The 21,424-nt window shown below is 41.8% G+C and overlaps 1 long non-coding RNA gene across 1 annotated transcript; it reads left to right on the forward strand.

Annotated features, from left to right (window-relative positions):
* The first annotated feature begins 14,439 nt into the window (after window positions 1-14,439).
* Window positions 14,440-18,889, forward strand: LOC122133463. The gene is made up of 3 exons (XR_006152778.1): window positions 14,440-16,519; window positions 18,227-18,344; window positions 18,806-18,889. It is a non-coding gene; the product is annotated as an uncharacterized LOC122133463 (long non-coding RNA).
* The last annotated feature ends 2,535 nt before the right edge of the window (window positions 18,890-21,424 follow it).

Here is a 21,424-nt window from a genome sequence, read left to right on the forward strand (position 1 = left end):
GTATGTTTATCCAATTCTCTTCTCAAAAAATAAAGTTGTATACCAGTACAAGTAAGCAGATCTCCTACAATTCTGGTTGTATTTGCAGTCACTATTGTCCAAATGGCATGCAAACAAAATGTATGAAAAATGCAAGGCTAAAAATGGCATATACACAAATGTTTTGATATTGATTGCTGATCAGGAACTGATCTCCCAAAAGCGACTCCACTCATCAGTACAATATGAATTATTTTAGTTTTCTTGTTGTTTTAGAATTTGTATTATATCATCCCCCCTCCTGACTGAAAACCATTGGACTCTTTTGCATCAAAAATTATGTTAAAAACAAACCACCTTCAGCAACATTATTCTTTTTTATTCTGAAACAACCTATAGGCATACACACCGATTGAAGCAGGTATTTGGTATTGTATCAGCAGATATACTTAAAAAAAAAACAAGATATTTTCTTCCCCCCTATTCGGTATTCTGCTTCTGTTCTCTTATACAACCTACGCAGCTGTGCACCTTCTTTGTCTCTAATCATCTCCCTTTGTGAGATGAGGTTCTCACTCAATTTGCATTTCCAAATTTACTCTCTGCTCAGAGTAGGTGCGACTCCCTGAAGGAGAGAAGTTTTAACTGAAACTAATTGAGGTATGGGTTCACATGAGGTAACGATGCAAATCAATTCCCTGTCTGAAATATTCACTTTAAACTTCTCAAATATGGCTTTTACATTTGCGAAACAGTCAATGTGATACACTGTATACACTACATATTTTCATTGTTACACATTGTCATTTACTTGGTGTGTTATATTATTAGTGCTCTTATTACTATACTATTACTAAACCTTAGTGAGTGAACATTATTTACTTTCCTTAGGTTTGAACTGTGTGTTTTAAGATGGTTTTGTATTTTTAAAACTCATGTTCCTCAGAATCCCCTTGTTCTTGGATGAAATAAAACTGCTTGATTTAGCTGGATTTGCTGTCTTAAGAGCTGGCTTCTCCTCAAAATGAACCCATGCCATCAACCTCCGGCATCAATAATCTATGCATCAAACCACACAGTATTCTTGTGGCTTTTTTATGTCTTTGGGTTCATTCAAGTTCTTTTCAACCTGGTCTTTTAAAGAACACTGAGTCCCATGCAGTTGTTGTTGTTTGTGTATGTCAGTGGTTGCAAACATATTTCATGTTCCTCGAGGAAATGTAAAATATGCCCTGCCTAGTCCGGGCCAAATAAGTGTCTCAAAAATGTTCATGATTTTAGTTTTTATAGTGTCAATAAAAACACAAATTACTGTCATTACATATTTGTTTACCAGTAAGCTGTGATATCCATGCAATATCTACAACCTCTCGCTCATTTTACATTTCTTTCCTCCCTCTCTCTCTCTCTCTCTCTCTCTCTCTCTCTTTCGTTCACTGACTCACCTATTCCTGTATTCTCTCATTGAAAAACACATAACGATCAGTGTCCATCACCTCACGACCAGACCGCTGATAAGAAACATAACTAAGTGTTGCATGTGCCCGTTTGGTTTGGTGACGTAACCAAAGTCCTTTCATCTGGCATATTGTCATGCTCAGTTGCCATGGGAAACAAAGCTCTCCGTCTCAGCTGGGGCATCGGGGAACTCTTCATTAAATGGAAAGCCATGCTGAAGTACCACGCACTGTTTATGCAACCATGACAAGCCTGATTGTTTGTGTGTGTGAGTGTATGTGTGTGTGTGTGTGTGCGCGCACAAGACAGAGTGATACAAAGACAGGTACGGAGAGAGGGTTAAATGAGAGTGTATGGCCGTGATGGTGTGTATATGACTGAGAGTGAGTGCCTGAGGTTGTTTTTGCAGTGTGTAAGAATTTTCAAGTATGCCTCGTTATGAATTCTCTCTCTCTCTCTCTCTGACTGTCTGTCTGTCTTTCTGCCCACCTCAGTTGTTGAGCGCTCTCTCTCTCTCTCTCTTTCTGTCTGTCTGTCTGCCCCCTCAGTTGTTGATAGCTCTCTTTCTCTCTCTCTGACTGTCTGTCTGTCTGTCTGTCTGTCTTCCTGCCCACCTCAGTTGTTGATCGCGCACTCTCGCACTCTCGCACTCTCTCTCTCTCTCTCTCTCTCTCTCTCTCTCTCTCTCTCTCTCTCTCTCTCTCTCTCTCTCTCTCTCTCTCTCTCTCTCTCTCTCTATGTTTGAGTGAGATAGAGAGCTGTGTCATGTCAGGGAAAGCAGTGATGGACTGTGTCACTGACAGTTTTTCAAGCTGAATTTAATTTACATAAATTTCCAGGGAGACAACTGAGAGGGAGAGAAGGAAACAGAAGGAGAAAGAGAGGGAGAGAGGAGGGGAGAGAAAAACAGAGCAAGGAAGAGAGGAGGAGAGATAGAGAGAAACGAAGGGGTAGGAGCAGACGCCGTAGAGCTTGCACTGTGCTGTGCTGTGCTGCAAGCACAAGCAGAAGGCTCACATGAATACTCATTCTTCTGGTCCAGAGTTCAAACAAGGCCACAGCAGCAAGCTAGAGAGTTACAGCCTTCTGGGATAAACAGTTCTAGGTCTCCTCCGCAGATGTCATTATCTGACCCCTTTTTTCTCATTGGCTTAGCTTTAAGTATATTGTGCAGATACGAGTGATATTATTGTTTTTCTCCCCTGATAATGCTTATATATATATATATATATATATATAAAAAACATCTTGATGTAATGTGACATGACGTGATTGAATCGACACACTTGCTGTTGATTGCTGTTGACATGCAATCAAAATCCTCTCTGGGTTCTGCCACGAAAAGAATAACACGATATGGAGAAGAAGAAAAAAAAAAAAAGCAAACATGGTGCAGATCTATGAGTGGACACCCATGGTAGGATGGTGTACAGTGCACAGCATGCTCCATTCAGTCCTTCCCTAAATGCAATTTTAATGAGTTCTGTTCTTTTTAAACAACATTGTAATCAACGCTTGTAGATAAATGGCACTGTACTAACGCAAGTTTATTTACATGTTTCATACACATAGGCAATTCAGTGAGCCTTTCTGCCTTGCTGTGCAGACAAATGGGTGCCGAACACAGTGTGTAATACACTTTCCACATGCACTACTACCGTGGACGTAGTTCCAATGTGTCAGTTAATGAAAAATCATATCTCTCATTAAATTTGTGAAGTTTTGTTTTTTGGGGAACTGGCAAGCATCAGTTGGGGCCGCGACTTGTGCTGTTTTTGTCTGGCAGAGTTTGTGTCACAGAGTTTCTGTGTGGCTATTATTATCATCAGGTGGGCTACTTATGGAAGTCTGCTAAAGTCCGTTGTTGAGATTTCAAATGATAATCTTCGGTTTTCATTGGCCAGGCTGAAGACAGGTGTCTGGGATTTTTTCGTGCAACTGTGCATTTTGCGACTGAGGGGTCCATGACCACACACCCCCAGTTTAAGAGCCAACGATCTACAGTGTCAAATGCAGCACTAAGATCCAGTAAAAGGGGTGCAAACTTGTCACCTTTCAGCAACATTTTATGTTTCTAACTCAAAATAGGTCGTCCACGCGAATCGAGTAGCTCTGAAAAGAGGGGGTTAGATCCTAGTCTCATCTAAGTCATGTGCAAGTAGGCATAACACGTCAGCCTGTGACAGAGGTGGACTTGTAATCTGGAATACCGGGTATCTTCCTGGTAGACCCACGCACATTGGGGTGGATATCATTTCATTTCTAACTATTAATTAAAACAACCAACAACCGGCCAATAAAACAGGGGCAGTGGCCCATTGGTTCATTTTCTATACTGACACTGGGCTGGCCAGATCACATCTATGTGATCCAATTACATCACATGTGGGGCATGGTGGAACAGTGGTTAGCGTCGCCAAAGTCTTTACAGGCAAGTCTCACCACTCTGCAGCCATCTTGGTAACACCCCTGGGCAGCTATTTCCGTCCAACAAGATCAGGCTCCTGTCCTTATAATGGGGAGAGATCCATAACTCCACTTAGGATGGTCAAACAGACATCACGTGAATCTAAATTGGATGTAAACAGTTTCCTCAACAGCTCAAATGAGGCTAAAAAAGGCTTTAGGCTCTTTATAATACAGGGCAGGACTTCCGGTTACACATCCGCCATATCTCTGTCTTGTAGGCAGACGACCCAGGTTTCCATTCCTGACTGCTGCAAGGTGTCTCTATAAGTCGCTTTGGTATCTGTTTTGGTATCTGCTAAATACCTGACCTTTACCGTTACATCTCCTACTAGGCCCCGCCCAGCCCAGCCCCTCCCCCCTCCTGTTTTCCGGCTTCTGGCTTATGCCGTGGCTCAGAGCCTAAAATCTGTGGATGGATGAGGGTGTCAAAATGGACAAATGAAAGCACAAAAAAAATGATTTTCAGGTATGGTGGTAACTATTAAGGTATATACTGTATATAGTGTAAATGACTGTTCGTACTATCTGTGAGGTAGCTGTCCATCTACAGTAAGTACAAATTGTTTGGTGCTGCCGTCCATTGAGCATATATCACATCTACATAATTATACACTTAAATTTTACAAAATCATTAGAAATTGCTTTGAGTTAGCAGTTAGACAATTACCTGTACTTCTACTTGAGATTGTACACTCCACGACCACCTTTGATCACCAAGGAGTCAGTAAAGAGCGAGTGAGCACACTGGTCCACTTGCACTGGTCCACTTACTACTCCACGGCTCCAGTTGTTATGGAGTTAAAAATTGTTTTAAAAAGTTTTTTAAAGTGGAGTGGTCTACCCATGCATAACTCAGTTACAACTACAAAGGTTTTGTTTGAAGACAAGACATAAATGACCAAAACCAAGAAATTCCATATGCGTAGAACAACACAACCCACATCCAATACTGGTTATACGTCTCAACTAAGTGAGGAGCTCAGTGGGCCAGAGCCAAGCAGGAGACATCAGACATAAGCTTTAATTGTTTTAGTTAGACATGTGGCAGATAAAAACCAACACAAGGCATGGACTCTGCCAGAGATGAGAATTTTCATAAAGTAATTAATTTACTTACTTTACTACATACTTTACTTATTTACTCATTTTACTTAGTCATTTTACTTAGTTTGATATTAGCTGGAATGCACAATAAAAAAACAAGATTTATGAATATTCTGTTCCCCAGGATGGCTGTATCCCATCTAATCTTCTCCAACCCTGCAACTAAAGCAGTTCTGTCCCTCACCAAGGGCTATCTCTACATTACCGCAGAGCAACTAATGCAGGTCTGTCCCTAACCAAGGGCAATACATTACCACAGAGCAACTAATGCAGGTCTGTCCCTAACCAAGGGCAATACATTACCACAGAGCAACTAATGCAGGTCTGTCCCTAACCAAGGGCAATACATTACCACAGAGCAAAAGTTTACCTTGAGAAATGTTCCAGAGGTTTTCCAAAATCCTTTTTTCCCCCAGGTCTCAACTTCACAATCAATCTGAAAGAGTGAGTTATCTAAGTAATTTAGAAATAATTAACTATTAGCAGTAATTTCTTGTCAATCCAAATAAAGTAACCTTGCATGTTGTGACCTTTTTACAAATTCAGCAACATCATACAAGATTTATGTCTACGGCCACTACAGAATAACTGCGCCTACTTAGTATTAGTACTATTTTTCATATTTTATCACTTGTTGGATGAAATGTGCTATGTTATGTAATTGTGCACATAAAGCTGTTTCTCTTAGACAGTACTATCCATAAAACTGGTGATTTACAGAAAAATGTAACAGTAAGTCTTGAAAGATTTAAATGTATTTTCACAATGTTGGCTGTGTGATTGAAAAAACTTGCGAGATTTATTTTTCTTAAACAGATTACTTTTCCTGTATGAAATTATCAATTAAAGAAATGATTTACAAGCAATGTTAAGACAAAGATCTTAATTTTATTTCCTATAAAGGTGTAATACTGTAGATCATCTGTGACATGTGTGTATTCAACAATGCTATTTATTGTATAAATTGAATCAAATACTTTTCAGAAGACATTAATACTTTGGACCAACTTTTAAATTATTCCAATTTAAGAGATGATACAAGGAACAATAGTATAGGAAAAGATAAGGTCAGCCATTGAGGATTCCAGAAACACAAGACAGCACTCAATTGTTTATGCATGATTGAGAATTTTTTTTTTATGAAGCATGATTTTATTACACCGAGTACAGTAAATGGCTTTACTCATGAAATGAAACAGCCATACTTTCTAATCTAATCTAATCTAAGAGATCTAATCCCTTACTGGTGTTTGTCCTTTGTGACTTCACCTCAGGGTCTAAGTGCACTAAGATGGAAGATGTTTATCTAAAGTTAATTGCACAAGGAAGTTTTGTGGTTTAATGTTTCTCTGCAATCAGTCTGACTGTATTTTCCCTAGAAAATGAATGTGTGTGTGTGTGTGTGTCTGTGTGTGTGTTTTGCTTTCTCAGAAGAATGTGAGTCATGGTCCTTTTTACTGGAAATTCTTTTGAACGGGTACCCCTTTAAAGTGCTGTCTGACAGCATGTGACTTGAAGTACAGTAAATGTGGTGACTCACAGTGACAAGAGAGGTCTGACTTGCATCCATGCTGAAAGGTGACACCCACACATGGGAACTCACACACTCAACCAGTCCACTGTAACAAAAAAGCTGGGTATTGTGTAATGTGCTGATAGTTTGCAGTGGTTTTATACATTTTTGGTTTATCATCATATTTCGTTATATCTACAATTATGGCAACTTTCCTTGGTAGGCATGCACAGACATGCAGGAGCATTGCTGGTTGGTTGGGTGTTTTTAGCGCTGGTTTCGCTTTGACAGTGTTGTCTAACGACCTGAGAAGCAAACGTCTCTTTTATGGACCAGCTCTGCGTTTTGTCCTATTAAGTTTACTTCCTGGTGGGGCAACAAAGGAGGAAATTAAATGACTAATGACTCACATGTGGTGGAAACTGGACAAAACCAGTCTGAGCTACCAAACCCTCTACCCAAACATTTCCCCCACACTTGAGAGAGACACACACACACACACACACACACACACATAAACACCCACGCACTAAGCAAGAGTTTAGTGTCTATTCTTTTCTCTTATCTTACCAACTCCAAGGCAGTTCAGGTGGTATCCAGATTTCACATGAGTGGGCCTCCCGAGGGGCGTTGGTGTGTGTGTGTGTGTGTGTGTGTGCTAGTGGGCGTTTGAAGACATCACAATGGGGGCGCATTGGCCGTGGATTCCCGCTCCACTCCGGGCCTCGGCAGTACCCCATCTGCTCCCAATCTTCACTTGGAACGCCTGTCAAGTGTCAACGCCACCATCAGTATTTCCCATAACCGTTAGCCCACATTGCAAGGCTCTCTGGTTACCCTCAACCAGATCCAGGGGGATCTGCAGCCCACCTCCCCAGCTGGAGACGAGAGAACAGTTCAGGGGCTCTGTGTTTGTGAGAGAGCCTCTCTCTCTCTCTCTATGTGTGTGTGTATGTGAGTGTGTGTGTGAGTCTCTCTCTCTATGTGTGTGTGTGTGTGTGTGTGTGTGTGTGAGTCTCTCTCTCTATGTGTATGTATGTGTTTGTGACAGAGCCTCTCTCTCTCTCTCTATGTGTGTGTGTATGTGAGTGTGTGTGTGAGTCTCTCTCTCTCCATGTGTGTGTGTGTGTGTGTGTGAGTCTCTCTCTCTCTATGTGAGTGTGTGTGAGTCCCTCTCTATGTGTGTGTGTGTGAGTCTCTCTCTCTCTCTATGTGTGTGTGTGTGAGTCTCTCTCTCTATGTGTGTTTGTATGTGAGTGTGTGTGACTCTCTCTCTCTCTCTCTATGTGTGTGTGTGTGAGTCTCTCTCTCTATGTGTGTGTGTGTGTGTGTGTGTGAGTCTCTCTCTCTATGTGTGTGTGTATGTATGTGTTTGTGACAGAGCCTCTCTCTCTCTCTCTATGTGTGTGTGTATGTGAGTGTGTGTGTGAGTCTCTCTCTCTCCATGTGTGTGTGTGTGTGTGTGAGTCTCTCTCTCTCTATGTGAGTGTGTGTGAGTCCCTCTCTATGTGTGTGTGTGTGAGTCTCTCTCTCTCTCTATGTGTGTGTGTGTGAGTCTCTCTCTCTATGTGTGTTTGTATGTGAGTGTGTGTGACTCTCTCTCTCTCTATGTGTGTGTGTGTGAGTCTCTCTCTCTATGTGTGTGTGTGTATGTATGTGTTTGTGAGAGAGCCTCTCTTTCTATGTGTGTGTGTGTGTGTTTGTGAGAGAGCCTCTCTCTCTCTATGTGTATGTGTATGTGTGTGTGAGAGTCTCTCTCTATGTGTGTGTGTGTGTGTGTGTGTGTATGTGTGTGAGTCTCTCTCTCTCTATGTGTGTGTGTGTGTGTGTGTGTATGTGTGTGAGTCTCTCTCTCTCTGTGTGTGTGTGTGTGGGGGGGTGTCTCTACCTCTGTGTGTGTGTGTGTGTGTGAGAGAAAGAGATACAGCCTCTCTCTCTGAGTCTCTCCCCTAGTGCATGTGCGTGTGCGTGTGCGTCTGAGTTACTGCCGACTTGGCATCCTCACTGGACTGACAGATTGTTGATGAAAGAGAACTGAATGTATAGACTCCAAAATAACACCAATTCCTCAGAAACTTGGCTGTTTAAGTCAACATGATTTATATGATTAAATAAAGGTGACCTGAAACAAACTACTCCTTAGTCTTCCAGCTTAGGCTTCTCACCGCTCCCTCGACCCCCATCAAATGAATCATCTTCAAGGATTCACCTCTGGAGACTTGGACCCAGCTTGAGCAGGACGGGAACTGATTCACCAGCCACATAATCCCTGGAAGCCACTGAATCACCTCTCATTGTCCTCAACCAACCTGCTGTCACCGGCCCTCAACAGAGCCAAAAGAAGAAAAAAAAAACCTCCACCGAACCAAATGTCCTGAACGAACACCCAGTTTGGCGCGCAACCCTACGTGTGATGAGTTCTGACCAGCACACGCACGGGGGCAACATCCGTGGCAGCAGCCGCCGCCGCCGTGGCCATGGCTCCCAATCTGCCCCAAATGTTCCACTCCATGTGCTCCCGCCTGGGCTCAAAGTCAGAGAGCTTAATGTAATTCTCTGGCACAACAGGATTTGTATCAGTCTCAAAGGGGTCAGTAAGGTTAAGAGCTGATAAGTAGTAGTGTTTAAATCCTCCACGGTCACACAGACACACAGGCAGTGCAGCCACAACTGACGCTTGGGCGATTTGGAAGACAGGGAGGGGGGAGAGGAGTGGAGGATGGTTGTGCCCACCTGCCCCGCCCCCTCACCCCCAGGGAGTTTTGAAGCAGTTGTACCCGATTCACCCTCTTATGAAAGTGAGCAGCGCGGCGGCCAGCTTGCCTGCCTGGTCGCCAGCCAGCCAGTCAGTCGTGTCCTGGCCTGGCCCCCTCCCTAACTGACCTGGCAATACTGTTGTTGTTTATTGTGGTTGTCTGCCGAGCTGCCACCCCCTGTGGAGATGACATGGGCACTGGGGTTCACGGCGGACCACGAATCCCTTTAAACCAGGGGGATGTCGTCATTGTTTAATGTCAACATGTCAACACCGCAACATGGTGATGGCAGAGGATCTTCCGGGTGAACAGGAGACAGTCAGTAATAAAATCCAACCTCCCCAGTATCTCTTTCTCTTTCAATCTCTCTCTCTCTCTCCCTCACTCCCTCCCTGACACACACACACACACACACACACACACACACACACACACACAAACATTTTCCAAAAATTAGAAAGAGGATCTAGTAATGTATGTAAACCGTGACTGACTGTTCTTTTTGAGGTGTCCTGCATGGAGACTGAATGTTGCTCCATTACAGGCAATTGAAAGTGAAGTTAATAGCTACATGACTTTGAACTGCAGATCTGAAATTTGTTTTATTTTGGGGATGAATGGATGAGTGGTTTAGAAGCCACATCCAAGCAAAGAGGAAAACTTATGCTGGTCTTCAAAGCACAGAATTACCACCACCAGCAGAACACCACCTAATAGGTCTGAAATGGGTTTGGCCAGATTACACTATAATATCTAAATCCTTTAAATTCCTTATAATATACTTACATTCATCTTAATTTGCTCCTGAAATAATGCTTGACCAATCAATATGTATTAAGGGTTCTTCATTTGGAAACGGACTCCAGTAATTTGCTCTTAAATTGGTTTTAAACTGCTAATTACCTGTGATAATCTATAACTGATTTTACTCAGAAATATACAGTTTAAGGCATTATTCAAGGATTGTGCTCCTTACAGTGGTTAAGTCAGGGACTATCCCACTTGGCAAGGGGGTAAAATGAGTGGCTTTTCTCATCTAGAAACTGATTCCATGTAAAACATACTCAATTCCCCTCTTAAGAAGTCAGTAAGGGCTCTCTAAGGGGGTTTGTTTTCTTGCAGTGTCAAGTCCGGATCTGTTTAGGATTCTTCTAGTCATTATGCAGGTTGCCCAACATGTACCCGTTTGCTGCTTCAGTCATCTTCGATTGGCTTACAGTGAGACTATTCATACCACAGTATATGCATGATAAATGGCCCCTGTCTTAACATCAGTGTTTTATTGCACTGGGCTACGTGTTATCTTATAAGCAGAGCAAGCAATATAAAGCGAGCAATATGAAGTATGAGTAGTATGAAATATGGAAATGAAAATGGAAAATGGAAAATGGAAGGGGGAGTGCCAGCCACAAACAGCATGCCCTGGAGATTGGACAGACTGCCTGATGGGTAATGCCCATAAAGCGGGTATCACAGTGGGCATCCATCAATTCCAGACTCTCTGGATGCACACTAATGTCAGTCAGAGGAGCACACATCTCACTTCAGAAACACATACATCTTTAGTTTTTTTTTACTCAGCAGACCAGGAAAAATTCTTGAAAGGTTTTGTTCAAGGATTCAGTTAAAAGGTTACACAACCCCAGCCATCACTGGGCTGGACCATAAAGTAACTGACTGTGAGAGATTCCATTTTGAAATAGACATTTTTCAAAACTAAAGCTACAGTGGAGGCCCGACTGTGCCAGTAGTCAAATATCTGACTCACCAGACCAGGAAGAGGAGGCTCTGCCTGTCAGTCAACAGTTTGATTAAGTAAACTATCACCTGTAGCGTGCAGCAATTTGTACTGGCATCTACCCACCCTGTTCTTTCTTTCAAGCAGTTAGATCACCGATTATCAAAACAAAAAAATTACACGCTTTCTGCTCCTCCATGAAATATCATCTGTGCAATTCCTTTCAACAACCATAAACCATAGCCATCATTTATGGCACTCAAGGGTTATACTATTCAGTTACAACAGTCTTTTCAGCGATCTAAAGTAATTTATGGCAAGCCACCATGACTCTCCATTTGTTTTTGCCTTCATGCTGAACATCTGTCAACAAACCCCTGCTCTTACTTTCTATCACAATTTCTCAAACCATTAGATTACGTTATGCAACATGTGTGGGTAGGCCTGTACATTTTGGATTGAGAACATGTTCACTGTTTAAAACTTTGCCAAAAAGATATAGAAATACGGCATACTTCCTTTGTGATGGAAGTGACCATTGTAACCCAAATGTAGCCAAGAATCAAAATCAGAACCTTTCCACATAGAACTTCCTTGATTCTTGAAGAACCTTCATGGCTTCTAAGCAGTACCAGTAAGGGTTCCTCCTCTGACCTGAGCTTGGGTTCCTCCTCTGAGCTGACCTGTTTTCTTTAAAGAATATAAGGATCGGTTATATTAACAGAGCACCAACACCAAAGCTACTTGGGCTAGTGGTGAGGCAGTGATGGCTTTTATCTTTACCAATACCTAGAGTTAATACGGCTCCATTGAGTGCAATGCAAAGAAAGAGAAACTGGAAAAAATGTCAATGAATTAAAGCTGTTAGATTAGTAGTTTATTAATAAAGGCTCAAATAAATGAATGCATGGTTTTGACACTGGATTCGGTATTAGATCACCACCTCTTTCCAATTCACTTTGATTACCCCATGCATTTCTCTGGCACTGGCACGTAACATCATACCTCCTACTGTCTGCTTGCTGTCAGAACAAGGGGATTACCATGTATAATTGATGGCGTCTTTCAAAGTCCTATTTGAAACTTCCTTCCTGCCAAAAAAATAAATAAAAAAAACTTTTTTTTTTTTTTTTTGCTTTCAAGTCTGTTCCTCAATGTTTACACTCTGCAGAATCACCTCAGATGAACCCAGGCGAGAAACTTTGGCTCCGGAACAGAGTGGGCGTGACAGAGCAAGAACACAAACTTCGATTTCAGCCTGCTCGTTAAATATCCCCTGTGATTCTGTCCCCTCATTCCTGCGGTTAATGAGTGCATATAGCACTGATTTTCATGAAAGAGCCTCACAGGCGTCTTCTATTAATACACAATGCTGTGTCTCCTCTTGCTCGTCATGCTGTTATTATCCGAATAGAGAGCTTTCCTCGTTACACTGGTTGATAAAGGTTTATCTATAAAACAGCCATTTCGTGGCATGCGCCATGGAAATAAATTTGAATCTGAAGTATGGACCACACACTTCGATGTCCAGTTAATTAGAGCTAGACCTGCACTTACTAAGCCTGTAGATTACACGCATAGTCCACTGTAAAGCACAGTCATGTATGCTATTTTACAGTAGACTGCTTAGAGGACATTTGAGGTCTGTGAGACACTAAGACATCTGGCATAAATACTTCTGTAATCAGTATGAAAAGATGGGTAAAACAAACTGGTGTCCTTAAAAGCACAGTAATGTTTCCTGCAGAGAGATACCACTGACACATTCTCATTGACCATCTAGAAACTACCAATTCTGACACGGATCTGTACCAGTAAATGAACAGTGCATTCAAAAGAGTGTTCTATTTCTCTTCTAAATTCATGACACGGAAGAAGAGAGAGAGGGATTAAGAAGCATGACTTTACATGAAACTCCTGCATCCAGACTGCCACCATCATATCCAGCTCTGAGGACGCATGCAGCAGTGCGTGTTATTTTTGGCATGCGGCACTTGTGCATTCATCGCTGTGAGGCATTTCCCGTTCCCAGACTTGCTGTTCAAATTAGACTTTAAGTACCTGGTGATTTTACAGAATGCTACGCCGTTGTTTTCTTTGGCACCGGTACGTTGCCTCTGCTGCTGTGCACCTGTATGTGAGTGCCATCTGTTTGCGATGCAACATGTTGATCAAAGATCAATCTCTCATCAGAGGGAGAATTGCTCCCTCAGCTTGTGATGCAGGCTTGTATTGGAATTTCAGAGTTATGGTTGGTCTAACCACGAGAACAAAAAGAATGATGCCACACAGGGGTGCCCGCAAGATTCTCGTTCACGGTACACATCCTTAAGAAAGCTGTGCCATGCACAATCTAACTGCCAGCAGCTCATTTGCAGTAAGCATGGAACAGTGTGACAAAGACTGAACTGTGAAGCGAGCCATGTTTCAAAAGCAATCAGTTGATTGGAACATCATCTTACTATATAACTTAAACTAGTAGCTTAAAGGTAAAATGTGTAGTTTGTAGAGGCATCTATTCGTAGAAATGGAATAAATTATGTTTTCATTCGTGTATAATTATGTGTAAAAAGGAATCGTTGTGTTTCCGTTAGCTTAGAATGTGCTATTCCTATCTACATAAGACGTGGGTCCTCCTCCAGAGTCCGCCATGGTGTGCCGCCATGTTTCTACAGTAGCCAAGAGTGGTACCGTAGTCACTCGTACCCGGTTGTAAAGGGAAGGGTATTCAGTTGGTAGATGCCACTAAAAACGACACCACTGCACCCCTGCTCCAGCTAAAGCATGATTTGGCTAGTTTTGAGTTCCTGCATACAAGGTGTGAAAAGATTTTCTCCAACTGCTTTGTCAATTGGTCAAAAGTGGTGGGGACAAAATGTCCCCAGCGTAAATGCCCCATGCTCTTCGCTGCAGGACAGAGAAGGTGAATTTTATTATCTTTCTTAGTGGGGATTGTAGTGAAGGGAGAGAGCAGTCACCCCAGAGATGGGTGAAGCACTAGTGTATGGGGCACCCTGGGATGGGAGAAGTACGGTTGGGGGATGCGTGAGGGATGCCTGTGTGCGTGCCATCACTACAGATGTGTATGAGTTTAAGCCATCAAGCCTGGCTCTTTGGAATTGCGGTCAGGGTGCAGGTTGGTACCTTGTAGACCCGGGTTCAAGGAAAGATGGGGTGACTGCTCTCTCCCTTAGCTACAAAGATATTTATCTTTTCAAACGTTAGACAAGTGGGGACCCGTTCGGACTTTCGGGGTATACTTGACGGCTATGCCAATGATGGAGGGCTAGCATCCATGGATTTTAAACGCATTTTAAAAGAAAGAATAAACTTGGAGCAGATAAGTACTGAAGCAAATGTGTTTTTTGGACACTAGCTCATTCTGTGGACCAACAGCAACGCATCCTTGGTTTTATACTCTTGTTAGAAGAATGAAACAGCCTACCTTACAATAAAAGATTAGTTGGTCACTGTTGCATCAGACTCCCCCAAAACTCTCTATGACTATTAGTGCTAATCTCTAACATTAATAATCTCTAACTCTAATAACATTCCTCAGGTATGTCTTAAAACGTCTCAAGCAACTGATTGGCCTTTCCGCCAAAGCAGTCGAGACAGACATTGTCAGTAGAACTTAAATTATCTTGTGAATATTTGGGTACATGTCCACTGTCTCTCTTAGGATGGTGCACAGATTAGAATCAGTTCCCTGCAGCATCGTGTTGCACCAGCTCCACATATGCCAAGTCCAGACTGGGCATCACTATGGTAACTCTGTGATGGCTAGGTTTGTCAAACAGCATGTTTTCTTTTTTTGTTAAAAAGTTCAATTAAACTACATTGATTATTTATTTGTATTTTAAAAATGTCTACATTATTAGAATATACTTTTATGTTATTGGATTGCATTTAGATTCTGCCAATTCCACTTGGTGTTCTGCTTTCAATATGCTACTAATCAAAACAAAACTTCCAGACACTTACAGCCCTGTGCCACTGCTAGGGCACGCAGTACGCATATTGTGCATACAGCTGGAGGCATCACTGATGGTAGACATCAGAGCTGTGGGTAAGAGTTTTCAATTTTAACATCACCCACCAAATCATCTTTGTTCTGACCTCATCTCATAAATGGTGAAACGGATTAAAATACTTAATACTTAAAAGTGCTTCAGCATTAATGACACCACTGAAACGAGAAGGGAGAGGTGACTCTTTAGGTGGCCTCAGGCTGTAGAGAGACAGGAAATGACAATAATGCAGAACAGAGACATTTGATATTGAATAATAAACAAAACCATTCACGTTCAGCACATTTTTTAACAGCCATCTTTCCACATCTTCTGGCTATTTGAGTAAGATTCAAATATATATATATATATATAATTTACTCTCACTGAGTGATTCTCTGTCCAAATGAGGCGTGACAGAACAACTTAAACATTACACAGGACCAAAGCACAGACTTCCAGCCGTCTTGACATGTTCTCTATGTGCATGGGAAAGATTGTGCTCTTTATTTTGTTAGCGTATGTGCAGATCTCCACAGCAATGGTAACCGTAGGAGCAGAACCAACCTCAAGGAAATTGGAGTGGCTAAGAAGATCGGTGACAACCAAAGGCCTCCTAATTAAAGCTGCTCCACATCTGGCTCATTGAAACAGTTAACGGTGTTGGCATGTCTATGTTGTAAAATGTCTTGGGTCAGGATGAAGATCAGATGGTTCCTTTATTGTCAATAATGATCACGAAATACATTCCAAGTCGAGGCTATTAAGATAACAAAATGGTACTGGCTTGAGTCCAGTTGGAAAGGTCCTTTGAGCTGGCGTTGGAGTTATTTTCTGGTGTTGTGTTTTATATGTTATTAGTCAATGAGGCAGTTTGTCGAAACCTGATATAACTTTGCACAGCTGGTCCACCATGGGTTTAGACTAGCACCACTGTCCCACTGAGCTCTAACCAATAATGAAGCGTTTATTATTATTATTATTATTATTATTGTTGTTGTTGTTAGTGGCTTCAACTAAGTGGATTTTCTCTGCCATGAAGAAGTGCATACACACCATCATAACGTGCCCAAGATTGCTTTAAATAAATGTAAATGTAAATGATCATTCTGACCTCTTTCTAGTCCTTTAACATTTACCCCCCAAAATGCCATGTAACTAATAGCCTAGCACGGTATGGGAATTCATGCTCTGCATTAGGCCAATGTCATATTTTGTCTCCTCCCACCCCGCTCATGATTGACAGACCACCCCAGAGCTGGAGGAACAGAGTGGGAGATTAATTTTCAGGAAACGCATCACGCAGTGATGTTGACAATATCACTCAACCGGTTGGATATTGCACTGTCGTTACTCTGAAATCCAGTCATGGATCGTGGATGTGGTTGCAGCGTTCAGCCTGATCTGCTCCCATTTAGCACACTGAGGGAATGCTAACTGTGCGATTCCAGACACTAATGAAGAGAGAAGGATGGACTGACCACTATTAAATGTATGTGGGCAATGGGCATTGAGCTGTGCTGTGTATGATTCACTGAGTGTTACATCTGTGTTTGCACTCATGAATCTACCTTGACTGCAATTGGGTGGTAAACCCTTTGCATGGAAAATGTCATTAGGTTTCGAGTTTCAGTGTTTATTTAATTATTTTAAGGCAGATCTGGAAGTTTAATTGATTAGATGTCAGTTTAATTCAATTTTAATTCAATCATTTTGACTGACCTTTTCTGTATGAGTATAACATCATTAGTAAGACCATGCAACACCGAACAGTATTAAAGAATATTAGAGTGAATGATCCTCATTTTTTAAAGATCAGTCGCTCTCATCACACTTAAATGAATGCCGAAATTAACTGTGCTATCTCAATGCAGTCAGCTTATGTAGTCTTCATCTTTTGTGTGGACCAATGTCTTCCGACAGCCATGTTAAATCCATTCTGAACGTCCAAGAAACTAATTTATCTTCATCTCACTGAGGTAAAAGACTTACACAACATAAAGGAGCAAATATACTATATGTACATATCTGTATTCAGTTCCCAGTTTTTTTGCAGTTCAATATTTGACCAAGTGTTGAATGCTGTAACAGGGTAATTAGTCATCAAGGACCAGCTGCTTCACTTCATTGTAGGTGTTCGTGACAGTTTCCCTAGCCTTATTCGTGATACACGCTTCTGCAACGGGTCTAAAAATAAACAGCAGTGTCCAATCAACATGAATAGAACAGATTATTATCTGCTTTTATTTCCAGATAATAAAACTGCATTTACTTAGGCTTACCGAGGTCTTTGGATACTTGCAAGAATTGCATGCTTTTTTTATGTACGCCAGACATGGCAAGGCTCTCACAGGGAACAAAGGGCACATTGAGTTTTGTTGTGCAGAGCTCCTGGCCCTAATTCCTACAAATTTTCAACTAGATAAAAGGCTTGTTTTCTAGGGGGGGGGGGGAGAGAGAACATAATGTACAAGTGCTTTTAAAGAATCAACCGTTATTTATTTTTAATCAAAGGCGCTACCACCCAGTCTTTGATCACTGTCCCCCGTAAGAGCGATGCAATATTCTATGTGACAGGACAACCCAGGGGAAAGGCCATCAGCATGAGATATGGCAAGCTTCATAAAAAAAAAGACTTGGATTATTCACACCAACATTATGTTTCACTGGTTAAGACCACTAGTGTTTAAACAGTGACTGCAGGACAGATATTGTGCATATGGCCACTATTAACAAACAGCTTTATTTGACCTCCAAAAGAAGTGATCATCTTAAGCCTGCTGCGATTCAAGGTTGTGGTTAGGCTTCGTGTAGCATAGTTGTGTCATGTCGTGTTAAAGTTGCATTACCTCTTGTTCTCGTTCACACAGCCTTTGTTTGTGGAATAAATACGAGCATCGAGCCTGAATATTTATGCTCAACAATTCCAAAGATCCACGGTGCTTACCTTTGTAGTTTTGTCGATTAAATTTTATAGCACCATCAAGAGTGGTGCGCCAGAAAAAATCTATCCAGCATGGCGCAAATTAGCAAAGAAAGTCAACAACTGAAACTCCATTTAATAACAACGTTTTCCAGGAACAGTGTGTTGTTACAGGTGAAACTTTTAACCTCTTGAGAGGGTGTGTAGTTTACATTTCTTTTAAAGTAATGCCATATTGCACTAAAAAAACACTATTTCCTGTACTTTCCTATAAAGACACGGGATTAAAGGTCAAGTTCTCGCTGGAGAAATCTGACATGTTGATGGTTGACGCTTGACGGCTTATAGGGGCTTTGCACAACCCTGTCCACTGCATCCATGTGGATCTCATCAGGTAAGCCTGTATTTATGACCCTCCTGTATTTATGACCTGGGGTACCTTCCTGGAGCCTTCAGCATATCCATCCATTTCTACGCTTTGGAACACAGAAGTATGGAAGGAATGCTTTGAATTCCCCCCTCTCTCCATCGCCAGGGGAAGAGTACTTTCTATAGCTTTCGGTATGGAAGGGGAGAGGTCACCTAGGCCTCAAGCAGGAGAGAGAGAGAGAGAGAGAGAGAGAGATCTGATTGACCCAAAATGTGCAGCTCTTGCTTTATTTTTATGACTCTGTGGGAACTCCAGACCATGACAGATTTGTTGAAACAGTGTTTGACAATGTGGGCGTTTTGAAGCTTAATAGCCCCTCTCTCTCTCTTTGCCTCTCTTTCTCTTTCTGTCTCTTTCTCTCTCACACACTCTCTCTCTCTCTCTCTCTCTCTCTTTTTCTCTCGCCGCCGCCATAACTCCTAAAGCGATCCCGGGCTGGGAGTGAAAATGGCTTGAAGACGGACGATTGTGTGGAGTGGCCCTAAAGAATGTACCTCGGTACGGGGCGTCTCTTCTGAACATTTACATAACGATATCTGATGCTTTGGGGTGATGGGTCTGCCCCAGGCTACAATGATTTATGTTTGAGTACACGTGGTGATTTTGTAGCCTTTTCATTAAGTCTGTCAGAAATCATCCACATTCTTACGCATGTGAACGTATACACCAAACCTACAATTAGCTTACAGAGCGCTACAGTCAAACCCTATCAAAAATGTTGCACTGAAAATATGAATATAAGTGAGAAAAAGGCAAGGACCTATGTAGACAACTAAACCTGAAGCAACATAGAGCACCTGTATCCCCTTTATCATGTGGGAGGCTTACATGATATGGCGGATACAGATGATGCAGGTATCACCTTCTTTTCTGAGTTGTCAGATGTGGAGGTGTGGTGATCGTTTGTTCTGTGCTGTATTCAGTCCTGGCACCATGGGTGTGCATTGGGGGGCCCGGCCTGGCCTGCCCTGGAAGTCTTGGACGAACCGGTCACTTCCCACCAACCACCATTATAGTTCTGCATATAGGCTACTTGACTCCTGAATGAAAATTCAAATGTGTTTGATCTGATTTTTAACAATAATCTGAAACGGATTTGATTGGTTTAGCGGAAACTATCTGGTTAGACTTACAGTAGGCTATCTAGTTATGTAAACTGCTGTGCTGAGCTACTGCTGGTCTTCTTCTATGGTTGTATTGGTTGTAAACTTCAGTCTGAGCTCCGCCCTCCAAAACCTTCACCACTTCCTCAGTAGGGTCAGTGAATAGAGAATCTCATTTTGATTGACAGACACACCATGGGGACCAGACAATCAAATTGTAATCTACACTCAACTGCCAGTTTATTAACCTAGCGAAAATGAATGCAGTCTAGGGTTTTGGATACTATCTGTTAATAAGAATTCATAATTCATAATTATTTGTTAATAATAATAAGTTGCTGACCCTACATACCCAAATGCCCACCCCAAGATGACACTGTAACATCACTGTCTACTCATCTTCTGAAATAATATGGCAAGGCCAGTGGTGGACCTTTAGGGCCTGGCTGCTAAGCCAAACCATTTTCAAAATGAAGAACAAAATAGTACATTTATAAATACTAGTTTAGCGTACTAAACTATTGTGTCTGTGTGTCTGATATATGGTCTGGCTATATTTAAGGACGTAGTAAGCCCACTTGAGGGCCTAACTAAAAAACGTTCTCTCATATGCCTTCACAATTTGATACCAACCCCTTTAACGACACAAAACAAAGCCTTCCCATGTGTGACTACAGTGTCCGCTTTCTCTGGCAACAATTAAATCCTAGAGTGTCAAAACCAGTCAATCTTGCAAACGCTAAATCCGGTTGTGACTAAACGTGCTGCCCAAATGACGGAACGGGCCTACCTGGCTTCGAAGATGTGTGAGAGATCACGCATCCGTGTGTTACTGTGTTAAAAAGGGACAGGTCCATCTTTCCAAAATTCAGCTACGCGGCAAAACCGCTGTGTTTTCAGTGTCTTCATTTCCACAGTAATATTGTGGCAGTTTTCCTTGCCTCTATTCAGATGCATTTCCCTCAGAGCGCCATCACAAGGTTTTCCCCTCTGACCGCGTCATTTGAGGTCACGGCAGGACACAGACTACGTTCAAGTTTTTGGTACGCGGTTGCCACCATCTGGTTGTACAAGGAAACGAAACTGGCAAAAAAAAAAAAGGCTAAATAATTGAGCCATTTTGTATCTGTAAGGCCCGGCATGTACGATACATTTTAGTGTCTGTTTCACTTTGATGTTACATTTAAGATTTCCACGTTTTTTAAAGCAAAAAGGGGAAAAAAAATCAATTAATAATTTGTCTTGTGGTTGAGAAGGAAAGGCTGGCTGTGGTTAACTACGAATATATTTGCTTTAACAAAAAGCAATGAAATAAATAATAAATAGCAAGCGTACGTGGAAGAATATTTGTAGTAGGTTACATGGCCTTAGCTACACCACACAAACATGGTAGGTACTAATTAGGCTACCTGACCTGACCTGAGAGACAAAAAAGGTTACCACTATGATAAAATATGCTGTGATCGGCCAATATGGCATATTTAATAGATGGAAACAATATGATCCATTATTATGAAGACTAATTGGATAGGCCTAATAATGCAATCAAAAGGTTCTGGCTAAGGCAACATTAAAATCACATTAAATGTCATGTTTTCCATTTTTTCCCAGTTTCAATGCGCCTATGTTAAAATCCGATGTCGTTGTCTTCGACTACCACATAGAAAAAGCGTTTGTTTGAAATGTTGTCTCAATGAATTGCCACCTCAGCCCCAATAACAGTACTCCAATTGGATACTCATTGCTGCTCATGTGGACCAGAGGGTGGCAGCAAAGATCTTTCTGTGAACTCATCACCTCGTTGAATGATGTGATTTCGTTGTACCTCATGCGTATTTCATTTAGAAATCAGTGCGCATATTTTAAACCTTTCTCCATATATTAACATTGACATACTAAAGATTAGTATCGGGTCGGGTGTACATCAGAGGCCTGAATAAA

The sequence above is a fragment of the Clupea harengus genome, chromosome 14 (genome assembly GCF_900700415.2).
Source record: "Clupea harengus chromosome 14, Ch_v2.0.2, whole genome shotgun sequence".
Lineage (NCBI taxonomy): Eukaryota > Metazoa > Chordata > Actinopteri > Clupeiformes > Clupeidae > Clupea > Clupea harengus.